The sequence below is a fragment of the Megascapheus bottae genome, chromosome 22, assembly GCF_031878675.1.
Source record: "Megascapheus bottae isolate mThoBot1 chromosome 22, mThoBot2.hap1, whole genome shotgun sequence".
Classification (NCBI taxonomy): Eukaryota; Metazoa; Chordata; class Mammalia; order Rodentia; family Geomyidae; genus Megascapheus; species Megascapheus bottae.
In genome coordinates this window covers 19790729-19809752 of record NC_143530.1, presented here as the reverse complement: position 1 = coordinate 19809752, position 19024 = coordinate 19790729, and the positions used below count along the sequence as shown (strand labels likewise).

At 37.5% G+C, this 19024-nt stretch overlaps 1 long non-coding RNA gene across 1 annotated transcript in view; it reads left to right on the top strand.

The window, feature by feature from the left end:
* The first annotated feature begins 27 nt into the window (after nucleotides 1-27).
* Nucleotides 28-19024, top strand: part of LOC150048341 (uncharacterized) — a 137672-nt gene continuing 118675 nt past the window's right edge. The window contains exon 1 of the long non-coding RNA XR_016539245.1: nucleotides 28-111. This is a non-coding gene — a long non-coding RNA (uncharacterized LOC150048341). The remainder of the gene's footprint in view (nucleotides 112-19024) is intronic.

Here is a 19024-nt window from a genome sequence, read left to right as displayed (position 1 = left end):
TGACATCTTTCCTCTTTTAAATGCACAGGAATTGGCAACAATCTCACTTCTGTGGTGGGTTTGCTGAAGAATCATCATCACCATACAGAATGATTGATGAGTGCTCTTCAGGTAGGACAATGCTGACAGCTTCGTTTATTTGTTGTCTTATCTGGATTTTTGCTCTTTAATTTTCTATTTCAGTAAGAGTAATCCCCTTTCATGTAGCAGCAATAATCATATTATAGAAGATTTAAGATTCACACTTTCATAAGTAGTCATTCTTACTGAACAAACAATTTCAGTTAATGTAAGATTTTGTTTCCTTTATGTCTCTATGAGAGATATAAAAAGCTAATATTAAGATTTCTTCATTTTAAGAACTGAAGACAGATTCTGACCAAGTAGACTAGGAGAAACATAATGAAGGGGAGATCTGGACTCAGAAATAGCAGGATGAGACAAGTTTGCCTGAACATAGGTTTTTACATTTTTTATTTTTTCTGTCTTGGGACATAAACTGAGGGCCTTTGCTTTCATGTTCAAGACTGGTGTTCTGTAACTTCGAGCCACAGCTCTCCTACTTTTGGTTTTCTGGTGGTTAATTGGAGATTAGAGTCTCACAGTTTCTTGCCCAGACTGGCTTTGAACTGTGATTCTTGGATCTTTATATCCTTAGATCCCAGCTTCCTAAGTAGCTAGAATTACAAGTATGAGCCATTAGTACACTGTCGCCTTCGAGACAGTTTTTGAAAAGCAATATTAACATGGTGTCTGAGATCCTGACTTTGATTAACATGGGATCTCCTAAGCCAACAGTATTCTCTTCCTCTAAATGTCTCCAATCCTATTTGTGGTTCTGACTTTGAAATTACTCTAGAAATGGCCATTCTTGAAATGAGAGTATTGCAGATCTCTCCCTGTGACTGGTTGACACCTATTTTTATATTATTTCAAAACTACATTTGTATATTAAAAATTCTTAAGTAACTGTGGGACACAGACAACAAGAATCTAAGTGCATGCAAATAACATGGGTGAGTCCTCTGGGCCTAAATAATCATTTAACTTTGGAGATCTAGAATTTGTGTTTTTTTTTTAAACTGCAGATGTGATATTTAATTATTCAGAAAACAGAAATTAATAATTACAAATTCAAGTATAATTAATATTTATTTCTTTCAAAATAAAATATTCTTTCAGACTGTACTTTTAGTATTATTATACTCCAGTTATCTGTTAAAAACAGAAAACAGTTTTAGTGGGGCATGGTGCCTCACGCCTATAATTCTAGCTACTTAGGAAACTAAGATTTGAGGATTGTGGTTCAAAGGCAGCCTGGCCACTAAAGAATGTGAGATTCTTATCTCCAACTAATCACTAGAAAATGGGAAATGGGGCTTTGGCTCCAGGGGTAGGACAGTAGTCTTGAGTTGAAGAGCTTAGGGAAAATACCCAGGCACAGTGTTCAAGCCCTATGACCGACCAAAAAAAATTATAAAATATTTTAGTTACCTTATAGAATTTGTATTTTATGTCACCTTTCTCTCCTAGAGAATTTTGTTGATATATTGTTCATAAGAGAACTCTTACTTTTTTTTCTGGACGTTGTTGTTAGGTCCTTTCTCATTTAATGTCAGGCATTTAGGAAGATCTGTACAGGTCAGTAGAATATGTAACATTGTTCATTGATGAATTGTATGATTGTTGACATTTGGATTTATAGATACTGTAGATACCATAAAGGTTGTTGATGTCAGATGTGCATTGAATTAATATGTAAATATTATATATTTGTATATAATATATAATATTATATATATTTGCATGCATGTGTCCTTGGGCTTTAACGCAGACTGGCTCTGACTTGGGGTTTTGTTTTGCTCAAGGCTTGCACTCTACCACTAGTGCCACAGCTCTACTTCTGGATTTTTCGTAGTAGTTGGAGATAAGAGACTTCCCTATGTAGGCTGGCTTTGAACCACCTTATGTCTCAGTCCCCTGAGTAGTTAGGATTGCAGGTATGAGGCATGAGGCACCTTAGCTGTGAACCAGTATTTTAAGAGTACATTAGGGACATTAAGTATGTAGTTCTCTGATTTGTAGCTAAAATATTACAGCAATGTCCAAATTTATTAGGATAGATGAATTGTAAGTAGTAATCGTTTGTATTTATGAGTCTGCTCATAGGGATAGGTATGTTAGTCCGTTAGCTTTATATTACTGTCATGAAATACCTGAGATAGATAACTTACAAAGAATATAAAAGTCTATTTTGGCTCACAGTTTTTTAGGTTCAATCTGTGTTCAGGAGGACTAGATTTCTAGGTGTCTGATGGGGGTACCAGATGGCAGTGGTGAAGAGAATAGAAGAGAACACTATCACCTCATGGCTAAGAAATAAACATGAGAGGAAAGGTCTGGCTTCCCACAGTTCCCTTTGAAAGCATGTTCTCAATGTCTGAAGAACGTTCCATAGATTCCTTCAAAAAAAAAATATCCAGCACCTCTTACAATATACAGGTCTGTGGAAGGAATATTCAGCAAAAAAAATGAGCTGTAAGTGATTGTATTTTATATAAGCTTATAGCTGATTTGCAATAGATATAAGCAGTTATCTCATGAAGGCCTAACTTCATAGAAAGAACTGCAAATATATATTATTCATTGCTTTTTGAACATATGTTTTTGTTTTTCCTTGCTCAAGTTAATTTTGCTGAAAGTTCTCTAGGCTCAACCAGATAAACAAGTTTTAGATTCTAGTTTTCCTGTAGAAAGGTAGCAAATTGAGTTCAAATTAAGTTCATAAACATTCTTCCCAGGTTGCAAATGCTTACAGGATAATGGTGGAGATGAGGGAATTTGAAGTGATCAAAGGGGAGGGAGAGGAAAAGAAGAATCTGGAAGAACTCAAGTAAACCTTCAAGGCAGTTAACATAGATACATTTCCTGTTTCTAACAACGTGAGTAAGTTCTATCATCCAATTAATGAGAAGTTAGTTTTCTTGCTGGAATGGTGCATTTGTGGGGAAGGCCTCACCTCAGCTATTGAGTTAGGAAATTCAAGTCTATACAGATGGATCTGTACTTTATGTCTAATATTCTTGTCTTTCTTTTAAGCTTAAGTAAGTCAATCTGGAAAGGGAGAGGAAGAGTTTGAAGCTTGAAGAAAATTAGATTTCCAATTTAGATTTTCCTGGTTTGGAGTTAGGATTTAGTTCCATTGGGTCTTAGCTACTTTTATGCATAATTTGAAGAAAACCAGAAGGCATAGATAGAATTGGTTAACAGGAATGAAATACTTTGTGACCTGGATTTGTCATTGGAGTTATGATATACCTATTTCATACTAGACATATTTGAAAACATACTGCTTTTGCACCAATGATTGTTACACTAATTACATACATACTTTAGTAAGCTAAAATTGGAAAAAATTATTATTTTGGCATTTTATACCTTTGAGACACTATAGCTATTTTGGTGGTGATTTTAGAATTCAGATGGATTTTTAAGACTAAGAATATAAATTATGCTATGCAGAATCTTCATGGAGAGATACATACATCATATGCCAACTCTGATTGCTACTTTAAAAAAACCAGCCCTGGGGACTGAGAGTGTGTAGCACAAGTGATAAAGCATCTGCTTAGCATGAGTTCAAATCCTACTGCCAAAAAACCAAACAAACCAACAATAAAAAAACCCACAGACAAATTGCTGTGATGTAGCACTAGTCTAAGATGCAGTCTATCTAGACCAGGATTTTTAAAAACACATTCTACCAAAGTTACAATATTGTTAATTCATATTCTTTGGTTACTGTTCAGTCATTTGAGAAAGATTTTAGAGGCTTTTTTAGATGGAAATTGTATATATATGCACAGTCTTCTTTAACATTAAACTATTTTCCATCAAGTCTTGAAGTTAAATAACTGTGCCACTATAATGATGATTAACCAAGATGTTGAAAAGAGTCAGCTTACCCAGATGAACTAGAAAACTCTGAAGGTTTTTTTTTTTTTAAAGGCCAGCCAGGTCCGTAGAAGCAATTTGAGGGAATGCTGATGTTCCAGGCTGGCAGAATCTCTGGGCAGCTGAGTTCATGCAGCTGGATCAAAGTTGCACCCTGTATTTTCTCTTTCCACTTGGACAGAAATGGAGGTGTTGGGCCTGTAATCTGGGCCTTGCCCTAAGCCAAGTTAGTGTTATGCAGTATTTCTGTTTTGAACACATTTGTCCTTATTTTCCCTCTGCTCTGCCTGCCCACTAGAAGGGAAAAAAGTAATCAGAGGTACTCCTTGGTGTGGAGGCCTCTTTGATTGCAATGCCCTTGGGTTTTCTAGGTTAACAAATTAGAGCTTTGCGGCTGGCCGAGTCCGGGTGGGCTTGCAGCTGCTCTCTTCTGCCTTCTCATGTTCCAGGCTCCCCTTTCCTCTCCACAAGAGATCCCAGAGCCCCATTTGCTGAGGACAGGTTGGTTTCAGGCGCCCCAGGAATTGTTGACAACAGCTGTGTGTGTGTGTGTGTGTGTGTGTGTGTGTGTGTGTGTGTGTGTGTAGAGGGGAGTTCCAGCATATTCTTGGAAGGCGTGGGATGAGAAATAGACACCTTAGAGCTTTCTACTTCTGGAATGCAGGGCTGTGGGCTTCAGACATATTGGGGTGATGGATGGTGAGGAAGGAGGACAATTACAGAGAAGATGGGTGGGGAGGAAAGGTTTCCCTCTGGGGAAGGCAGGAATAAACACCCAAGGAAATGGAGACAAACCCTTTGGCTTCTGTCCTTAGGTTCCCTGGGTGGATTAGAAAGGACCCTGGTCAGTTGTGTGGGAGTGTGGAAAGCAAACCAGCTAGCTAGCCAAGAGATTAGCCCTGGAGGAATAAGGTTTCTCATGCTGCCTCCTCTTGCTTCTCTCTACTGGGGGTGTGGGCAAGTGGGAAGTTTTTTGCTTGAGTTTATTGAAAAAACAGCTGCCTGATTCCACTCCCCCACCCCACCTCCCTGTATCCCCAGCCAGCCTTGTTTTTTTTTTTTTTTCATGTGGCAGGATGTAACTATGCTGTAAACTTTGGCAGAGTTGAAAGCATGCTAGTAGTTTATGAAACAGCAACTTTTCTTCTTTTTCTTTTTTTTTTCTTGGCATGGAGCTGTTAGTTTAAAGCTGGAAGTTAAAGAATAAATAAAATTTGATACAGTCATTCTAGAAATGATTTGTATTGGTCCAGAGAAGGGTCAGAGTTCAGTGGTTTCAACCTGAAGGAGGCACAAGAGAAGATAAGATACCAGAGCCAGTTTTCCAAACTGGCAGGCACTTGCCAAGACTTGAAAGTGTGTTTGCTCTCTTCCGTTATTATTATAACCTCTTGAACAGAAAACGCCATTTGAAAAGGCAGTAAATGCTTCTCAGCGGTAAGTTTATGACCTAGTTTTTGACCAAGAACACTTAGGGGATTGAATGGTAAAGGGAAGAGCAAAGAGCCTGAACACCATTGGCCAGAAGTTCTGTGCAAATCAGGCCGCTCAGGACTAATTAGAACCCCAGACATTAAGCAGCAGCTGTTTTATGGTGTGAACTTTTGCGCAGAGGATTTCAAGAGGCTAATTCTCCTTGGAAGCCTATTTGCAAAGTGGCTCCTTTCCTGGCGTTTGCTTCATTCTTCTTCAGAGGCCTATTTTCACTCAAAGTATGAGTGTGGTGTGCCAACGCTAGCCATGACCTTGAGACTCCTGGAGCTGCTGGCCTAGCCTGACCCCATGGGTCCTGGGAGGGGTTGGGGTGGGGGCAGAAATGAACCAGAAAGGAAGAGGCTCTGTTGAAGCTCTTGAAGGTTCAGTTTGTGTCCCATTTCTGACCTAGAGTTGAAGCATAGAAAGGAAGGCAAATGTTGCAGAGCAAAAGTTTCTTCTTCTCTTTTTCCTCCCTCATAAACTGCATGCTTGGCCTCCTTCCTCACTATAGCTTTCCTGTGAACTTTTGGATCCCCTCTCACCCTTCCCCTCTGCACCCTATTAAATCTGAGCTCCAGCTCCTGATCCAGTAAACACAGAGAAATACATTTTTCAAGGAAAATTATGAGACGTGAATTAACATATCTCTAAAGTTCATTAATGGTATGAGCTTTAGGATATGATTAACTAATTCTGTTGTTTTCTTCTCTCTGTCCCTTTTTTCCATCCCTCCCTTCTTCTCCTTCCCTCTCTTTACAACTCTTTCTGCTTCCCATTTGGAACTCATGTTCTCTTTGTGTGTGTGTGTGTGTGTGTGTGTGTGTGTGTGTGTGTGTGTGTGTGTGCGCGCGCGCACACACACACGCCAACACTAGAGCTTGAAATTAAGGCTCAGGTGCTGTCCTTAACTTTTAACTCAGGGATAGCATTCTACTATGTGAACTACACACACTTCTGATGGTTAATTGGAGCTAAGAATCTCATGGACTTTCCTTCCTGGGCTGGCTACATACTCCATACCTCAGATTGCAGCCTCTTAGGAACTAGGAGCACCAGTGCCTGGATTACTATTGACTTTTAATGGTGGAACTGCTAAGCCAAGAATCTATAGCCATGTTATAGGAAGTAGAGTCATGCTCTCCAAGAATGTTATTGAAACCATTGGAACTGTACCCACTTGAAACTGCTGAAGTATAAAGTTCATATCAATTTTTTTGTTGTGGGTGTGCTGGCGCTTGAATCCACAGCTTTGTGTATGTAATCACTTTTACCACTTAGCTCTACCCTCATCCCCAACATCAATTTTGAATTGGTTATTAGTAACAATCACTACTCTAATGATTATGATGAGTGAATAAGCTTCATTTTTCTTATTTCAGGGACATACAGCTTAGATGTTTCACAAGATATATGTTTATTTCTTTTTTTCCATACATTTTTTATTGTAATTAATAGAAGGGTTACATGATATTTGCCAGATAGATGGTACATTAATTCCCATACATTGATACCCTTTCACATGTCTTGGTCCCCATTTCCCTCCCCCCCACTCCTCATCTTGTTTTCTATACTATCCATGGACATATGAAATTTCTATTCAAAATGCTCTTTAAATGGGTAAAGATATAAACACCATTCTTATGATCTGCTAATAAAATAATCATTAAGGAAGTAAAATTGTGTGAGAAAATGTTAAAAAAAAAACCCTTGCTTTTAATGTTTAGGCAGTGGTTTAGATTCACAGGTAAACTTAATCTACACTGGACAATGGAAAAGGAAAATATGGACTGCATATCAGCTGTGCAACAGAAAGCACACTGTTGAATGTACCAGGGGTGCTTCCCATAGTTCCTATTGATTGAATGTAGATAATGAACTTTAAAATTTTTTTCACCTCATAATTTCCCCTTCATTTTTTTATAATGAGCAAGCAACTCTTAGAACATCTAAGCTTTATTAAAAACACTTTAACAACAAAGTATGAGACTGGCTTTAATTTTCTGATGTGGTTCAGTTGAGTACGTGCATTCTACAACTTGGAAAAAAAAATGGTTAAGTCAGCTTGTATTTGCCCTCAAGGAAAAGAAGGTATTTCCCATCTGATTTGGTCGGTTCCTTCATCCCTTTCTTTTAAAATACTCATTTCCATTTTTTTTCTTCTTTCTACCATGCTCAGTAATGCCTTTCTTTCTTTGACTTTGAGGAGGGGCTGGCTCCTTTTTCCTGGTCCCATTATGTTTCAGTGTTCCTGGTTCTCCTCTCTTTCCTTTCTGTTGTTGTGTCTGTACATTCCTTTTCATCCACCAAGGAGACGATCGCAGTGATTTTATTAGGATGACTCATAATCAGGGAGCAACAAGTCACCATTAAAGTTAATAGTGCTTCTTAGGGACCCCATTTTGTGGCAATAAAATTTGCAACTAGGCATGAGCAATTTCAATTTGCAGTGCAGAGTTTTAATTGTTCAGAGACATCTATAAAAATATACTATGGCAAATTAAAATTGCTTATGAACTGCTGAGATTTTTCTGACCAAAAAAGGTACTCCCTAGAAAGTACTTTTCTCATCACTCCATTGTTGGCTCAAGTATTTTCCAGCCTGAAGTGATCAAGCTGTACTTGATACAAGGCACAGGAGTACATGTTTCTTCCATATCTTGATTAAGAGAACTTTTGAACTAGAAGTTTCGCCACCCAGGTTGATAGACTGAACAAATCCTTCAGTTGCTGATCAATTTTAGCCCCAGATCTGCCTCTCTGTATGCCACCTAAGGAAAAAAAACCCAACAACATGGAAACTATTTGAGTGGATTCCCCATCCCCCTTTTTCATGAATCCTTAAAACCTACATGGTAGAAGTTAGAAATGTAGGAGGGCGATCTCTTCATCTTTTCTGTTTTAATAATTTCTAAAATTTGAAGGGAAAGAGGACTCCGGAGTACCATGCTTTTACCTATAGTCGAATGGTAGGTATGCATGCCATTTCAGCATATGTGGTGGCCTCTCCATGTACAAGCAGGGTTACAGCTCAATAAACCCATCAGAGGCAGAAAAGTAAGTCAGAAGTGCATTTGATATTTTTTAACTTTGTAACTATAACCTGCAACAACTGCAAAAATGATATGGAATGGAAAATATCTTTTTTTCTTTTTTTATTCTCTCTAGATACTCTTTCTGCTCTGTAAGGCAGTTAAAACTTCTTTGCCAGCTTCTTTTGTACTTTTATGATATGTTGTGGGTCCACATACATATGGGCATTCCTATCTGTGTAGATGTGCTTGTGCTCATGTATCTGCATGTGCACACCGTAGCCATCGTTTTTATCTCTTCACATGGGAAAATCCAATATAGGCTTCTGTAACTTAACTTTCACATGGACTGTATTTTGGATATAATCCCATATTAAATTTTGGAGAACTTTCTTCTTTAGATGGATGACATGATATTGCTCATATGGTTGTGTTCTTAATTCCTTTTGTGACAAATAAGGCTACGGTGTTAAGTTTTCAGGACTTGGTTACTTTAAAAAAATGCTGCAATAAATACTCTTGTATGCATTGAAAAATGACTTAACAATGCCTGCTTCACAAATCATCACAGCATAACAGCACTGAAGCACACTGTAGAGTACCAGCTGGTTTTCTTCCAGGTCACAGCCACCCCTGGGAGCTGATCATCAGCTTCAAGAGAGAGGATTGCACTACATATCACTAGTCCAGCAAATTATCAAAATTCAAATTACAGTTCTGCTTAATGTGCATTGCTTTTGCATCATGGTAAAACTGGAAAATCCAAACTTGAATTATTATGAGCCTGAGAACATCATTTCCAATTCTTGCCTACATCTGTACTTCTTACCTAATTTCTCATCTTTGTATTTAGTGTCACACATCTTGCCCCTGATTTGTTTCTCAATTCTTCAAGGGATTGTGCCAATAGGTAGCAAAGATCATTGCTTTCATTTACAAGGTTCAAATCCTATAGCGGCCACCACTGCTAGTGAAATGTAGATGTGTCGGCTCTTTCTGAAAGAATATCTTCCCTCTAGGAAAGAATATACTTTAATCAGTATATTAAATTATGTATAAATACATAAAAGACAGTTTATGTATTTTTAAACCTGGAAGGAGATTGAAGAAACATCAAGTTGCTAACTAGGTGAATTGCACAGTTATTTTATCCTCTGAGACTTAACACAAGTGGCTGATCTGGAAAGTGAGTTTTGAAAGGGTTCTAATTCATGGCTTATAAACATAATGTAATCTACACTTTCATTTTGGAGTGGTGGGGAGCATAATGGCATTTGTCTGAAATGAAATGTCAAAAGAGCAGGAGCTATTTTTGAGACCTACAAGGAGCTTCCTTTGTCATCATTAGTAATTTCTGTGAAGAAGTGTAGCATAGAGAATTTGTAACAAGTGCTCTTGGAACTCCCACTAATAAAATGGTGGAGGAAGCTGAAAAGTCACGCTTTGAGGTCAAACTTCCCCAGTTCAAACTGGTCCTTGGGCATCTGTTGACCTTTCTAGACTTCAGTTGCCTTATGTATAAAGTAGGGATATCACAGAGGGACATCCTGAATTCCCTGCTCTGAATGCTGCCCAGGCAATCCTGGTCTGAATGACAGCTCTGACTCGGGTTTCTCCTGTGAGCTTCATGAAGGCCTCAGACACTGGTCTTTAATCCTAGTTTTGGCCTTGACATCATCTGTTCTGACAAGGCATTGTAATCTCTCTAATTTAAGTGACATCTCTTATTGAATAAAATGGTGATTCTCTGTGATCCTTACCCTTAAGACTTGGCTAAAACCAATTGGCCCAAACTTAAATCTTACTTTCTGCATTAATGACTCCATTGAATGACTGAGAGTGAAGGGTAGAGAACTACAGGATTCCCTCACTGTGTCATGTTTGGTGCTTGGCTTTCTCATTGCCCTATTATCAAACTAGATGGAAGTAGACCTAAAGTAACTCTTGATTCCAATTACCTTCATTCCTGTTCCACCATATTTATGTTATTTAAAATTACTTACAAAAAGAAGGAAACAGAAGTCATTTTTGAAGGAGGTATAATTCAAAGCCAGTTGTGGTAGTATATGCCTGTAATCCCAGCTATACTGGGGAGAGACAGGATGACAGTGATCCAAAGCCAGCTTTGGCAAAGGCAAGAAACCCTATTTGAAAATTAAATTTAATGGAAGAAAGAGACAAAAGGACTGGGAGCATGGATCAAGTGGTAAGTACTTGCCAAGTATGAGCTCTTGAATTCAGTCATCAGTACACCAAATAAATAAATACCCAAAACAATATTAAATAATTCTTGGAATTCCCATCCCTCAGTCCACTGTAATATTTAAAAAAATGAGACTTCTATTTGTGCTTGTTTACATAGCAAGAAACAGAGCTCCTTTCCTTGGTCATTCTTTCCAGTCCCCTGCAGTATTCTTGAGCCTTTTCTTTCCTTCAGATAGTCCCTAGTGAGCCTTAATTACGAACACCAGTGCTGTGGGGTAGTGTATTGGACTATAAACTTAGGCAAGGCTGAGAACAAAGGTCCATCTGTCTCCACTTTCTGAGACTGAGGAATAGTTCCACAGCAGAATAGCCTACATTTGTGCTCTGTGTCAGGCCATATGTACTCTTTAAAGAAAGTCACAGTTAATGAGCATGTGAAAAACAGAAGAAATTTTATTTTGTACCTACCAAGTGGGTTTCCATCTTTCTGTTCACATCATTCCAGTGGGATAATTTTAAGTTGCTAGTGACATGGAGAGTTAACAACCCAGTGGGAGAGGGCTTTCTGAATCCTATTTAAATTCTATCTATCTCTTGCAGATCTGATTTTCTAAGTTAGAGAAGCGGTAGTTTGGGGGGAAAGAGGTAAAATGATGTTGTTTATATTTAGACTCTTCTCAATGACTGATTTTCCTACCAAAAGATACCTTCAACTACTTGGATGGAATACTCTTGGGCAGAGGGATTACTGAGTATTGATGTCCTATTGGTTACAACCATGATTTTCCCTCTTGTATCCCTGAACTCCTATGTATTCAGATGAAGCTTTTTATTTCCTTTTCCTTTTCATGAGGATTCTGACAGTCTTCCTTTCTTTGACACCAGTCATTAAGAGATTAAGCTTCTTGAAATATCAGCATTTGTTGGCCCCCTGACTTGACTTAAGCTCTGCAGACTAACGAGGAAGGGATTTCTAAATAGATTTTTTTCCCCAGTACAAGAAATGCTGAGTTTTGAAAATCAACACATCCCCTTACCTACTATGAAGGGGTATGTGCAATTTGAAATTGAAGCTGCTGCCAAGGATATTTTGAGGTGTTTGTAAAGGACATTGAGGGAGACAAAGGGATGGATCTTGGGTTCTTTGAATATTTCAGTTGTTACCCTATACAAACCTTTGCTGTGGAAGGGATTAGACAAATTGTTTTAAGACATATGTCCCCTCACCGACCCTGATCAATGTTTCCATGGCAAAGAGTTTGGAAGGTTCACTTTTACATGAAGAAAATCATTTTCTATCCTGTTTAGCAACAGGGGATGTGAGACTTTATGAATGAAGGTTATAGCATGAAAAGGAACAAAATAACAAGAAGACTCAAACTAGTAGTCATGAGGTAGAGAGAGCCCATTGAAGTTAGAGTCCTGGCTCAGCAGTTTACATTTGCCACTAGAATTGCAGCACTGAAGCAGGCAATGCCTGCTAGTGTACTAAGTTCACAGCTGGCTACTGCTGTTGTCTTCTAGGACTCCTTTCTTACCAACACCAAGAATGAAATCTGCAAAGAATGGTCAAATGTGAAAAACAGAAATTCATGTGAGGAGGAACCTAGTTGAAGGGCACTGCAGTGAAATAGCTGAGTTTGAGAACTTTTACATCCTGGGCCTCATTGTAATTGGTCATGCCTTATGCAAATGAGTTGTAAAACAATTGACCAATCAGAGAAGACCTGCTTCCTCAGCCTTCTTGAGACTGTGAAACTATAGTTCTCAATGAAGTTTGTTTTCTGCGACCTTTTTCCTAAGATAATGAGTAAACTGGGAAGGATGAAGGTAGGACATTCTATTTTCAGTTGCTAGGATTTTTTTTTTTAATTACATTTTCTTTTGTTTGATCTTCATTCACCAGGCCAGCAATGCTTTCTACTACAAAATCTTCTGCAGGAGCCCTAGACCATGACTAATATACTGAACTATGTAACTTAAAACAATTAGCTTACATTAGTTATGTGAGAGGAGTGTTATACTTCCACATGTTTGCAACATATTCAAATAAATTTCAACCCCTCTCTGTCTCTGTCCTTCTTCCTACCTTTCCATAACAATTCTAACATCTCAACTAAATCTACCTGCATTCAGTAAAATCTAGAAGTAAATTGGGTGAAAGTAAGATTACTTAAAAAGGGGAAGTGTATGACCATGGATATTATCTGAGTGAGCTCTAGGCCCTAATGTGAGGTAGCTTAACCTAAAATAGAATTAAGAACCTGGACCATGAGTAACCTTTAAGACCAAAATGAGTAGCAGCATTCAACATTTTTAAAAGTTGTTACCTTGTCTGTGGATGGTTCTTAGGGTCAAGCAATCACTTCATAAGTGTTTTGACTTGCCTGACCAATTAAGCAGGCATGTTTCTGCAGTGTGATTCTATTAAGTGGAAAACATTGAGTACCATTGGATGTAATTAAGAGTAATCCTGCTCTCCATCTTTTAGTTTTACCAAAATAAACAAATATCCTGAGAAGAATCAAGTCATGATTAGGCAAAGAAAACATGTAACCTATCACAATAGGCGATATATATATATACACATATATACACATATATGTCAATTTGTGGACTTTATAGGAGCTCCTTACCTTATTGGTGGTATCTGATACCCATTTGAAGGAATTTTGGCAGAAGAACATCAGCTACTCCGACCTATAAAGGATATTTTGATCTAGGGATATTAAAAAAAAACCCCACACATATAATAATATAAAAGCTAACAGTGCCTGAGGTCAGTAGTTGCTATATTTGTATTGCATATAAACAAAGTATTAGCCAAAATTATCTTCAGAGGAGCCTAATTACATCGGCTTTAATTCAATTTAGTCCAATTGAATGATACTCTATATGAATTTACTTCATGCTTACTATGCTGATTGCAGTTTTCTTTCTCTGAGAAGAATATATAAGAAAGACATCAAATAATTACAACTTCCCTCCGCGCCACTCCATCAGATGATTCAGCGAACACCTTGATCTCTCTTTGTATACTCTTCAAATCTTCCATCTGAGGAGCAGAACGGATGCAGTCAATAATTTAAGATTAATTTCAATTTTTGTTCACAGTTTTTACATCTATGATTTCCAGACCGTGAAGTACACACACTTATTGGTTAGTTTCTTGAGTTCTAATACATACATTTGAGTACCCAGAGCTTCTCTCAGGGTGTAGAATATTACCTTCACCACAGTGAGTTAGATCAGTTCCTGTCTCATCATATGTCTAGAAAGTACCATTATGTGCAACCTTGTTTTTTCCCATCCTAGATTACATTTGCTTGTCCTGGAACTTCATGCAAATGTGTTCTCATAATAGGTATTCTTTTGTTTAAGCCTTCTCTCATCCCTTATGAGTTTAATTTTAATGGCCTATTTTCATAGGAGATATAATAGACATAATGTTATGTCCAAGCATGTAGGGAAATGCAGTGGTCTTGTTGCCAAGAAAAAAAGGAGAAAATTAACAAGTGCTTATTTAAAATAGTTATGTTAGCAAATGTTTGTTGTCAATTTGTTTTTGAGTTGAAATTTTAGTTTGAGATCATAATAGATTTACAGTTGTAAGACATAATAATAACTTTTACCCAATTTCCTTAATGGTTAAATTTTGCAAAACTATGCACTACACTTCCTTGCCCAGGATATTTGACCTTGAAACACTGAATCAATCTTGCTCAGATTTCCACAGGTCTACCTATATTTATTGTACTCAGTTCTGCATAATTTTGTCTGCATAATTTTGTTGCTGTATTCCAGCAACAAGAGCAGTCCCCTTATAACTCTGTTATGTAACTCTTTTTCTACCCTCTTACCCCTTAACTCACCCCTGAAAATAACTAATTGCTTTTCCATTTCGTGTGTGTGTGTGTGTGTGTGTGTGTGTGTGTGTGTGTGTGTGTGTGTGTGTGTGTGTTAAGTGTGCACGCTTAACTTGGGCTTAAACTCAGAGCCTGGGAACTGTCCCTTAGGATATTTGCTTAAGGTGGCACTCTACCACTTGAGCCACTGATCTACTTCTAGCATTTTAGTAGTTAATTTGGAGAGAAGAGTCTTAGGGACTCTCCTGCCTATGCTGATTTGGAATAGTAATCTTCAGAACTCAGTGTCTTGAGTAGCTAAGATTATAGTTGTGAACCACCACCACCACCTGGCTACAATTTTTTTGGGGGGGGCGGGGGTGGTCAAAAATCACATACTCAATGCCATTAGCTACCAGGTAAATACAAGGGAAGTCTATGATGATATCAACTTATACCTATCAGAAGAGACTAAAATCAAAAATGTCCAGGCCGAGTTCAAGACCCATGACCACCTCTGAGCTCTTCAGTTCAAAGCTACTGCTTACCCTTGAGCCAAGTCCCACTTCTAGAGGTTAACTGGAGATAAGAGTCTCAGGTCCTTTTGTTCCTGGGCTGGCTTTGAACCCTGATCCTCAGATCTCAGCCTCCTGAGTAGCTAGAATACAGGCATGAGCCACACGCCTGGCTTGGCTACAAATCTTTAAGAATTGTCATTTAAAAGTCTTACCAGTTCCCTGGAAATTAAGTCAAGTTGTTGCTTCTTTTTTTATTAAGGAGCCATATTACATGGCTTAGTTATATCATATTTTGTTTAAGAATTCACAGAGGACATCTGGGCTGTTTCCAGGTTATGGCTTTTATGAACGAAGTAGCTGTGGACATTTGAGTAAAGATGTTTATGAAAATAAGTTTCCATTTCTCTTGGAAAAATAAGAGGGAAATTTGCTGAATCAAGTAGGATAGGAATGTTTAATTTTAGAATATTTAATTTTAATCCATTCTCTCTGCATCCTCTTTTGGTGTTGTCAACATTTTTGATTTTTAGTCTCTTCTGATAGGTATAAGTTGATATCATCATAGACTTCCCTTGTATTTACCTGGTAGCTAATGGCATTGAGTATGTGATTTTTGCCATATATATATGTCTAGCCTCTTTGGTCAAATATATGTTTAAGTTTTTTCTCTATTTTCAAATTAATAAAAATTATCTATCTGCCACTTATGATGGTTTATGTTTTTAATATTACATTCTCTGGCTGAGATGATGAGGACAGAGATTCAAAAGAAATCCAGTTAAATGATTTCTGAGACCCTATCACAACTAATGCAAAAATTAGGCTCTTTATGCTTGTGTGTCATTTTATTTATACGGGAAATGCAAATAGGGGGATGCTAGTCTTGACCAACCAGGTAAAAATGTGAGACCTTTTTTTTGAAGAATAACAGAAGCAAAAGAGCCAGGGATATGATCCAAGAGGAAGAATGGCTAATTAGCAAGAGTGAGATCCTGAGTTCAAATCCTAGGACTCTTAAAAAAATCTGTGATAAAATATTAAATAAAACATACTATATCAAGAACATAAAAGAAAAATATCCTAAAAAGTTCCTTACTTGAGTGATATTATTAGATAAGTAAAGTCAGCTACCCGATGGTCTAGATGGCTGTTTTGCAGTAAATTGGTGAAAAGGAGAATAGTCACTGTTTAAGGTTCTCACAATCTCTTATCAATACCTTGAATTTTCAGTTTCTCTGACTTTCCCAGGGGTTGTTATTCATTTTTTTATGTTCACAACTACTTATTCATCATAATTTTATTTAATTTTATTTTGTAATAAGCAAAAGGGGTGACAAGTACAGGTCCTTGAATGGTAATGTGAAGCATATCAGTGAATTCCTAGAATTGGTTTTGAGAACTAAGCTATTTTATTTCATTTTACAACTTGGGAGATTTAAGATCATCTATTTTGTGCAGTTTTGTAGTGTCTGATTCTATCACTCTAAGAGTGAGACAGTGAGTCAGGGTTATCTTGATGGAAGGATAAGAAGGAAGCAGGAAACTTTTCTCATATACTTGGTAATGAATTTCCTGAAGACTGACATAAAGCAGTCATTGGAAACTGTCCTTACACAATAAATTTCTGAGCACATAGCATAGTAGAAAAGTGCCCGTTACTTAAAGATAAAGGTACCTAAATTTGCATCTTTGTCCTGTCCTTACTAACTTGTGGCATCAGGCAGATCACTTCACCTCTTTGAACCTACCTCAACTGAATGGCAATAATAAAGCTCTAGTCTTCCTCTAACAAGCATACAGCATAAAGCATGCAGAAACAAAACCTGGAAAAGAGAGTCATTTTCATAGAATAAGGCCAAATGCTTATGATTTGTTCTCTAAGGGGTAAGAAGAGCCTCTTAAGTATTGTTTTCTTAGATGTGATCATTTTAGTTTTGTTTGCTAGACAAAGAACTGCTAAAAGAAATCAATCAACTGGCAATTATTGCAGTTAGGCTGTGATATGGCCACTTAGCTCCTAAGAGAGTTAAAATTAAGCTGTTATAGGAGTCTTCCAATCTAACCCATTTAAAGGCCTGTCTTAGAAATGGGCTATGAATCAACTCACCAGTCAAAGGCTTACCTGGGGTCAGATTGTTCTCCACTCTGGTATTTTATCATCAACTAGATTAGCTTCCTGGTACAGTGTAGAAGCCAGTTGGGCCTACATTTGTATGCAGTGTGCTATTAATTGAGTGATCACAGAGCAAAGACAGCATACTTCTCTTTATTGGTGATATAGGTCCAAATGATACTTAATACCTACAGCATCAAATAATTTTGGATAAATGCCTTCACATAGTCTCTTTGCAGCAGACAGTAGATAACAAGATATTTGGTGATCTCTGTATGCTGAGAAATTTACAGAAATATGTCAATGAGAATATTTTCTATATTCCAGAATTATTACTGTGGAGCTGGAGGTATGGCACAGGTAGTTGAGTGCCAGCTTTCGAGCAGAAAGTCAGATGCTTAGTTTAAGACCTAGTCCCCAGAAGATAAAATAGATTACTGCATACTTGCAGTTCTTCAACCCAGAATTTAGTATGGGTAATGTATTTTCCTGATGTGGGATAATTACATGGTCTGAAGGCCATCCTGAGGGTCTGATGAGGTAATGTATGTGCAAATTGTCTTGGGATTTGTGGTGTTCTATGCGTACTTTGTTGTCAATTGTGGAGGAGGTATCTGTAGAGGTAAGAACACATGCTCATCGAGTTTGAAATTTTTTCTTTCACTCTAGACTATTTCCAAATAGCTATGGGATATTGTCGGGGAATATATATATATATATGTATATATATATATATATATATTCATTCATTGACTTCATGTCATTCAGCATCAACCTAGTCTCAGAATGCACAGCCATGAATTGAATCTCTGTCTGCTTTGCATCTTAAGCAATCCAATTGTATATAGCAAAACTTATAAAATTGTTCCTTAAATCTGGGGAAACCAGTACTGTGACTTCAGATAGCACAACAGGGAGAATCTTAATTTAATGGAAACCCAGACAGTGATTAGATTAGGTGGCAGGAAGAGGGCAAATGGATTATGGAAAAATGAGGAAGGAAGTGGATTGAGTCATTATGCTGTTAGTTCCAGTGTATTTTTACAATTGATTCTGTGGGTGGTATGTTGTTTAATTCATTCCAGCTTTTAAATACCCATTTCAGATTAAAAGCAGGAGGGTCTGAGGCTCAAACCAAACTTTAATCCCAACTTCTAGAAAGTGATGACTTTATTATGTCTCTTAATCTGAAATAGAATATGGCTTTCCTGTAGCTTTAGATTTTAAGTATTCACTTCCTTTAAGATATCTTCATTCTCCTTGCAAACTTCTAAAGTGAGGCTGCTTCCTGTTCTTTCTTATAGGATATTGGTGGTTTTTAAAATGTGTATGCTTCGCATAAAGATTACATTAGAAATTGGGTATTTGGAGCTCATCCCTCCCTTAATAAGAATAAAAGAAATTACCTGATCTTGTAAAGTTATCTTATAATTAGTATTTATCTTAGTTGCAGCTGCTGGAATGATCAATTATTAAATCCAGTGTTTTGAAAAAGAGAACTTTAAAGGAATTCATTAAAGATTGGCTTTCTTTTTGGGTCTTTGTTCCTGTAGCCTTGCATTTGTAAGTCAGATTTGGGGGGATGAATGTGGGAAGCTCCTGTAAGAGAGGGGGTGTGTTTTTTTTAACTCCTCCCTCCACTCCCAACTCTTTAGATATTCAGGAATCCACATGTGTATAAGCAGTTTACAGCTGTTTCATGTATTTATTATTTTTGTACTGCCCACAGTGTGCTGGTATCTCTAGGGGTGGATGGACAAAGTATTACAGCTAGATATGTCTGTATTATGCCTGAAAGGCTTTGGAGAAGGTTGCTGTGATCACTCTATTGAAAATAGCAATGTTAGATTCCAGATACTCTTTTTCTGCTCTCAGTCTCCTTTG